Genomic DNA, 9,249 nt, shown 5'->3' with positions numbered 1-9,249 from the left:
GTTGTTTTTGCTGAAAAAAGTACTTGCGGGTCCCGTGAACGGTGCACGGGACCCTTTAAAAACACTGAATGTTGAAAACTTTTAGTTTTCAGCTACATCTTAACGTGCACCTAATATGTTTTTGGATTAGAGGCTGCTTGGGAACTTCCCGCAACAGTTATCTAGGAATGTGTTTGAAGAGGAGAAATCAATAGCTTAATTTTTTTTATCCTACATTTCTTTTTTTGATCTGTCGTCTCTATCAACATATTGTATTGTAATACCTAGGTGATATAACATTATTACAAGCATGTTACCAAGTAGGGAAAGTAAATGTTTTATTATTATTATTATTATTATTATTATTATATAAAATATATATATATATATATATAAACGAAACCTCTGAAACTCTCACAATTTTTCACATCATCGCTATTTTCTTTTTCTTTTTATTTTAGATTCTTTTATTTTAGGTTTTATATCTTATATATTTATTATTTCTCTTTAACGTATAATTATCTTATCAAGTGTTACAATAGTTTAGTTTAAGTAAAACTCTATTAGATATATGTTTCAAGAGCTTGAAATTCTACTTCAACTAAAATTTTATAACAAAAATTTCAACAAATTTACACCTCATTAATATTTTTTTTTTTTAAGTTTTATTTTTAAAAAACTTTTAGGGTTTCTTCCTTTCTTGCATAAGAACCTTGTACGGCACCAACACAAACATAAAGCCTGGTTTTTTTTTTTTTTCTTTCTTGCATACAAACCTCCCTTTACAGTACCAACACAGATATTAAACCTCATTAGTATCTTTGCGTTCCACTCCTCGATGAAGGTTGATTTTTTTCACTCCCTCTTTGTTTCTTGGAATTATTTGTTTAGTATTTCTTGGAATTGATATATAGATTGCTTTTCTTTTCTTTTCTTTTTTGATGGAACTTGCATATGCAAGAGTGTTCCTATATAGGGTTTTTTTGTGGTTTTTAGATTGGCGGCAATCAGCAAAGAGAGAGAGAGCAAACTAAGTTAAAGAGCAGCATTGTGACTACTCATATTCAACAGTTGGGAACGTTTTATCTAGCAGAGCCTAAACATCAGATTTAGTATGTTGATTTATTGTATTTTATCCAATACAAATTTCGCACTTGATCATTTTATTTAGAACTTTATAATTTAAAATTTAAAAACAAGAAGCAAGAAGCAAGAAGATGAACTTCCTAAATTTGGTGGTGAGTCACTACTTCTGTTTATGAAATTAATCTTTTGTGTTCATTATGCTGTAGGTAATCATGATTAAAAGTGAACACATTAAGCATCTGAATTTAAAATATTTTATTCCATTTTGTAGAATTCAATAGGTGTGTTTGAAAGATTGAATTAATCTTAATTAAGTTTTCAATATCTTTTCATTATCCTCTCCTTATATCAATTTCAAATTCTAATCATGTTTTGACAAATCAAGGAGGTGATACTAAATTCCAATATTGTCAACATATTTATAATCAACTTATTGGTGTTTCCTTTTATGAATAATCATTGAATCAGTTATTATTCGTACTATATTGGATGTTTTAAAATAATACTAATTATTTTTGCTAGACATTATATTAAATTGTATATTTTTAGAATAACTTAATTATCTTGATTGTCTTTCATTTTGATATTTGGGTCTCTTTATTTCCTTTCAATTTTATATTTCTGTTGGTCATAACATCTAATTCAAATGTTTGATTTGGCCAATGGCCATAACAAACTCCAACTAATTCTTTGTTAGTTTAAAGTTTCACCTAATTAGTGGCTAATCGACAAAGAATGAGAAAAACACTGTGAGGAGGTACAAAAATAGCACAAGACTACAAGAGAGCTTGATGGGCTTCAACTTCTAGAGTTTTTGCCTCTCTGTCGAGGTAAATTGATGTTATTTAGGAATGAAATATCATTTGAGTTATTGAGAGAATAATAATTTTATTTTTTACTTTGACATTGAAATCGATATAAATTTTACACATTTATGTTAAATAATACCATGCATTGCACGGGTTAATGACTAGTTATTGATATTATTATTTATTGGAAGGGAATGTAAATGTTGGTTGAGGCTTTCAAAAGGTTTTTCATTTAAACAAAATTTTTGGAAAGTCGCCAATTTTTTGGCTCTTATAGGTGTTTCATGCAATGAGTTATATACAACAACAACAATGTCTTAATCCCAAAATTCTAGAGTTGGCTATGAATCCTCAACAGATTAATTAGTTAGGGTCGGTCACTTGTATTTTTTCCTCTATTCTACTCTATCAAAAGTCATACTCTTTGCAACTGGGCTTAACATGTCTTTTTTATTAATTTTTAAATACTTTTACTAATGAATTTTGGCCTTCCTCTATTTTTTTTTTTTTTTGGGTTCCCTCAACTTGGATTAACTCATTCTTTTTTACCGGGACATTAGTCACGCTCCTTTGAACATGACCAAACCATCTTAAGCAACTATCTATGTAGATAAAAGCTTGAAACATTTTACAGGTTGATGCTCAATCTTTTACTTCCAGATTCAATTAACAATATCTTTGGTCACTGCTGTCAATATGAATGTTATTCACATCTGTTATGGGTAGAGTTTGGATTTACAATAGATTGTCAATTTGATTTTAATATACCTGTGGAAGAGAGAATTTGTTTAAGAGTACACGATTTGTTTTACAATGAACATTGTGACTTTTAGTTGCTTTTAAGAGTGTAAAACAATTTGTTTGCAACAAGTTTAATCATTTGGTAAATTTGCACCTTAAGACAAAAGGAGAGCTGTTGAATTTTGGTTCGATTTTGATATAACACGCTGCAATATTATTCTTGACATTGCTGGATGACTACGCATGGAAAACAGTACAATGAAATGATGGAATGTTTATTTATGATTACAACTAAAATGATCTTGCTCCAGCATACTAACATCACATGTAGTAGAATTATGGCAAATATTTTATGCTGGAATATCTATATAAAGTCGTTGCTACTCTGGCATTTTCGATTTTGATATAACACGCTGCAATATTATTCTTGACATTGCTGGATGACTACGCATGGAAAACAGTACAATGAAATGATGGAATGTTTATTTATGATTACAACTAAAATGATCTTGCTCCAGCATACTAACATCACATGTAGTAGAATTATGGCAAATATTTTATGCTGGAATATCTATATAAAGTCGTTGCTACTCTGGCATTTGATTGAGTTGTACTCTACACCAATCAATGCTAGTCACTCATGACTCGATATAAAAATATGAAATGAACTTAAAAAGTACTATGAATGTGTATATGGGGATTTCCTAATGTCATCATCTAATCTAATAAATTCACATCTGATATATTTAATAATTTCATTAGTTTATTCTTGGAGAATTTTTATTATAATTTTTTACTTTTCAAAAGAAGAAGAAGAAGAAAAGAGTGGTGTATATGGGGATGTAAATAGAGACAGCAAATGGAACCACAAAGAGATGGCCTCAATTGAACAAGTTCCCCTTTGCCTAATTGTCTTGTTATTGCAAAAGAAAGAAAAACCCCTTAGCAGTATAACTTAGGCTGGACTCAGGGCTGGGCTGGCCAAGGGTACTCTGGTGATTAAGTCAATGACAACAGATTTTCTTTTGTTGGATGATAAAAAAAAAGGCAAGACTTAGGTACAATACTTAGGTGCTGATCCTTAGATTTCCCTTTTAAGATTCTGCCATGTAGATTTTTTCTCATGGGATGAAAGTGTATTTTTTAGTTAAGTAGCTATATGATTGAATCTTAAGAGGGGAATCTAAGGAACAACACCTAAGGTACTGTACCTAAGTTTTGTCTTAAAAAAAAAAAAAAATCTAAGATAATGTTCTATTCTTGGAGGATGAGTTCCATACCCTGGCCAATGGGACTGATAGGTTTTTATAAGAATTTGGCTTGGATCTAGTGCATTAGATCCATTGAGATGATGACACATGATAAAAATTGGACACGTGTCACCATCCTGATGGTTAAGTGTAACTGAACTCTAGACCCAAGTTTTGCATTTCATACAGAAAGTGTGACTATTTTTTTAGATGTAAATTACTCCTTAAAATTGGGATTTTCAATATGCCTAAATGCTAAAGCTACATTCTTTGGTCGATTGATGGGATGTGCCTCAAGACGGGGTGTCTTGGGCTGCAAACGAGAAATAGGTTCAATTATATTTGATGTGATTGAAGGCAGGAATAGAGGTAGAACTTTGAATTAAGGGGGGCAGTTTTACTGTTGGTTGTATGCAGTGATTTCAACCTTTGACTCTGTTACTACTTAACTGCTGAGATTTTTATTTTTATTTTTATTTTTATTTTTGTTTGGGTAAGGATAGAATTATTTTTGTTTAGATTTTTTTTTAAAGAGAAGGGTTATTTATTTTGGATAAAATTGGTTAATTGAGCTTAATTGTTTTTAGTTTTACTATTGGTAATTTTTGTTGTTGAGCTATTTCTTTGAGCTTGTATATTTTGTTTTAGATTTTTTTTTTTTTTTATGATTACTAAAATGAGGAAAATGCTAGAGTTACAAGTTTTTTTATAAAATACTAATGTGATAAGTGGTTACTGGTAAATAAAAAAAAAAAAAAATGATGTGAGTGGTGGGCTCATATGCAAACCAATAAAAATTTGCTTCGAAAACAGTTTGTAAAAATTACTGTAAAAAAGTTAGTAAATATAGCATTACTCTTAAAAAAAATTAATGATATTGTTTAATAGAAACAAAATGTAATTTTATAGAAGAAAATTGCTAAAATTAGTATACACATATAATAATATTTATAAAAAGAAGAAAAAATTGGAGGGGCAATTCCCTCGTCCAATTGTGGCTCCATCCCTGATTGTAAGTGAGTGCGGTACAATTAATGTTGAGGGGAGGAGAGGTTGTTAGTGCTCAAAGGGCTATTACTTCGGAGGAGATTTGTTTGTTTTCATAGTAGGTGAGATTGCTTGATATTGGACTTAACCTCTACGGGAGTTAAGTTTGCTTTCGAAGATGACAAGGTTAAGTAAATATTTGACCATCGGATCTATTCAATTTTATTGATATTTTTTTTTTAATTTAAAACTTCTTAGTTGAGTTCCATTTTTAAAAAAACAAAACCTGGTTAATACCATTGTGTACCCTTACTTAGTATAATAGTTACTTTACAGGTATAAGTTCTTGTAGAGTGTGAGGGGTAAGGGTCAAAATTTTAGTCTCTCGAAGGGAGCTTCACATACATGCACATAGATTTTACTAGAGTAGAATTTTATCTTAGATTAAAAAAAATAAAAATAAAAAATAAAAAAATAAAAACTGGTCAGTTGTTATCTTCTTACATTTTACCTTACGAATTTAAACATACAAATAATGTTACAGTCACAAATTATTTTTCAACATTTTTATAAACTATATGGAGATAGTCCACACTCCACAGAGCCAGAAGTCCTTTTCAATCTTTCAAATATCATCAATTTTCTTTGATTATGGTGGGTGAGTTTGAAAAAATAAAATAAAAGAAATCTATTTCATATTTTATATTAAATATTACAAATTTAAAAGTGAGTTTAGTATTATGTTATTTAAAATTTTAATAACGTGACATCATATAACCTAATATATATAAAAAGTTAAAAAGATTTACTGGGATATAGACTCTAATCAAATATCTTAATTTGTGTCCACACTTATATATCATCTTAATAATTTGTGTGTGTAATGTCTCCTCTCACACATTTTGCTATCAAGTATCAACTCTAACACAATATAAATATTCCATCGCCACTGCTTTGTTCTTTATTGCACTCACCAATCCATCACTAGGAGTGTGATAAGGCTAACTTAAAAAAATGAACAAATTAAGATGTGAGAAATTTGTAATATGAGAGATTTAAAGATACAATCTCCACTTTTACGAATGCAGTGGAGCAATTAGAGAAAGAGAAACATAGAGAAAAGACAAAGGGAAAGAGAAATCAATATAATAAAATTTATTAAAAAATAAATGGTATGTTCATACTTTCTTAATTGAGTTTTGAGTGATTGTCTTCATTTGAAATTAGTGGAAATGTGGGAATAGATGTGCAGGATTGAATTTATTTTCTAGAATTTGAAGAAGAAAGAGAAAAGATGATAAAGATAGAGAAACATGTAAAATGAAGTAATTGCTTATTATGGGGAGTATAAAATTGGTGGGATAGGAGTAGATATGTTCAACAATTCAAGACTCAAGAGAAAAGGGGAAAAAATTTGTATGTAACTTTTTTTTTTTTTTTTTAAGAAAAACTTTTGTTGGTAAATTGCATTTTTAAATTTATCTAAAATTTAGAAGTTTTAGTATTATTAATTTTACATGTCTAACCCTACTATTGAAACTTTCTAAATAGGTCAATTTGAGAATTTTTGGATATCAAAAAGTAAGAATTTTGACAAGAGAAGTCTCTTAAATAATAGTATATAGAAGCATGCTTGTTGTTTAATAATTGAATGGATGCTTCATCATCAAGTTTTCTTCTAAGCGTTTCTCCAAAAGAAAAAAAAAAGTATTCTTCTAAGCTAAGAAATACATATAGTCCGAAATTCTTGACCATGAATAATTATTTTATGCATAAGATAAATCTTCAATCTCACCCTCTATGGTGAGATCTACATGTGAGAGTGTAGAGATATATATATTCGATTAATAAGATGCCTTTTTGTGTTGCACACATGTCAAACACGGACATGCAAAGAAAACTCCAACATTCATGTTAGGAGGGAAAAAAAATACTATACAATTTCGTATTAAAAAAATTATTTTGATTTTAGATATTTTTTGAAAGTTTTTGAAAGATTTTAATTCACAAGTATGAGGATGGAATACATGAATAGACCCATATAGTCTCTATTCCACCATTATCCAAATTCAATGTGCTGAACCCAAAGAAATTGTCCCTTGGACCTACCAAAAATGGAAGTTGTTTCGTGTGAGGGTAGGATCCCAAATTTGTATATTGGGCCTTGGGCTTTATCCAAAGACATTTATATGTCCGAGGAGGAGTAAAAAATATGGAAAGGCCCCAAAGTCGAAAATCACTTAAGTGAAAAATGGAAAAATATAGTCCGAGGAGTACCTCCTTCTCGGACGCATCAAATATCGATCAAACTTGTGCTTATGCAGTGTAGGCAACCTTTCAGGAAATTCCAATGATAAGGATGAACTTCAGGCATGTGCGATGACAATAGGAGCTCAGAAATATCTAAAAGAAAAGCTGCTACCACCGCATTAAATACCCTGCAGCAGCTTTTCTGGCCGCATTAATGTGGAGAGGACCTCTGAACAGTGCAGTTTCAACTACCACCACCCACGGAAGGCTAAAGAGGATATCTAATAGGACATGCACTCAAGTGAAGGCTTAGATGGTTAACAAGTGTGCGATCATGATAGTGAGAGAGGAAGTATATAATGTGAAAGTCTTCCCATAAGAAGGGGGATCGGGTAGAAAAACGAGAAAGGGGATATCTGATAGGACATGCACTCAAGTGAAGGCTTAGATGGTTAACAAGTGTGCGATCATGATAGTGAGAGAGGAACTATATAATGTGAAAGTCTTCCCATAAGAAGGGGGATCGGGCAGAAAAACGAGAAAGAGTATTTGTAATACCAAAAACTGTATTATAACACAATTCCAATTACTTGTTCACTACGATTTCTCCTCGACCACGCATTCAATCCAATCCTTGTATAATTAGCTTACTTGTTCATCTTTTAAACCCTTATTAGCCATTGTTAAATTCACTACAGGCTTAGTTCTTTCACTCACTCTTTACAAATTTATTGCACAGAGCTCATTGGGCCTACACCCCATATCATTTGGGCTTGGGCTGCAAATTGTGTCCTTACATTTCGGGTCATTGATCGTTGCACTTTTATTTATTTTTATAATTTAATGAATGGGTCGTTACACTCTCCCCAAAAAAAAAAAAAAAAAATGAAAAAGAAAAAAAAAAGCCCCTCCTTAATATACAGGCTAAGTTCTACTACAATAATATATAATAATATATTCTAATATATCACAATTGGATTTTAACTAAGAGATTCCTATGTTCTTAAAATCTTTATATTAGTTATAATATCATACGTTGCAATTCTCCTTTGAGCTTACATCTGACATGTTAGTCCAAGCTGTATTGCATGGAGTCTAAGGGGGTTGCAATATTGTAGAGTAGTGATTTTTAACCATTTCAAAAATAAATAAAATTATGGACCCCATGCATTTGAAATAGTTTTCTTTATAATTATCTTTTTTTTATATATATATTTTTTTAAAACCATAATTTATCTAGATATAATTGTATTGTTTCTCACTTTTAATAAATGAAGAAATTTATATATATAAAAAAAATAAAAACTAATTTTTTTTAGAGAGTTTCAACTTATGACGTCTGCTTTTTATAATAACTCTTTATTTTTAGACAAAGACATTGTTTTTTGTGTAGGCGGAGATTGAACTCCAGATTTCTTATTCAACCATCAGAGACTTTACCGGTCGAGCTAACTTAACAAAAAAAAAAAAAATCAATCCAACCATACACATAGATATTCCTTCATAACTTTTCCCTTAATTATTTATATTTTTATTATAATAGAAAATTATACATGAAGATTCCATCATGTTACTTAGGGGTGTGCATGGGTCGGGTTGATGAGATTTTTTGATGCAACCCACCATGGTGGGTCAAAAAAAATTCAACCCAACCCAACCCACATTGGTCGGGTTGCGTCGGGTTGAACCCATGAGTTTGACAATTTTTATTATTATTATTATTATTAAATTGAGTAGAAAAAAATATAATATTAATATTTATAAAAAAACCTAAAGATTAGTATCAATGTAACTCCTTAAAGCAAACAATACTTGTAGGGACCCGATTTGGATTGACCTTGAATATGAATGGGTTTTCAGCCCAACCAGCCCAAACAATAAATTTTAGAGTATGGGTCCAAGAACTAGTACTGTTTTTCAGAAAAGGTTCTACTCATCAATTAATAAGGGATACTTTCGGTTCGCTCTCTGAGGAAAATTATCCTCGGCTCTCTTTCATTGGTCTCTCTCTTTCTTTTTCTTTTCTTCCTTTTCTTTCTTTTTCCCCCCCTCTCTGTTTTCTTCATTCCTATGTTATATACTCCGTTTTCCCCCTGTTTCCATCGTACACGTGTAGTTCTTATCCTGGGAGCTCCTTTTGTCCCATC

This window comes from Quercus suber, unplaced genomic scaffold (assembly GCF_002906115.3).
Source record: "Quercus suber isolate HL8 unplaced genomic scaffold, Cork oak 2.0 scaffold_357, whole genome shotgun sequence".
Lineage (NCBI taxonomy): Eukaryota > Viridiplantae > Streptophyta > Magnoliopsida > Fagales > Fagaceae > Quercus > Quercus suber.
The sequence above is the reverse complement of the archived record's forward strand: the minus strand, read 5'-3'. Positions refer to the sequence as shown.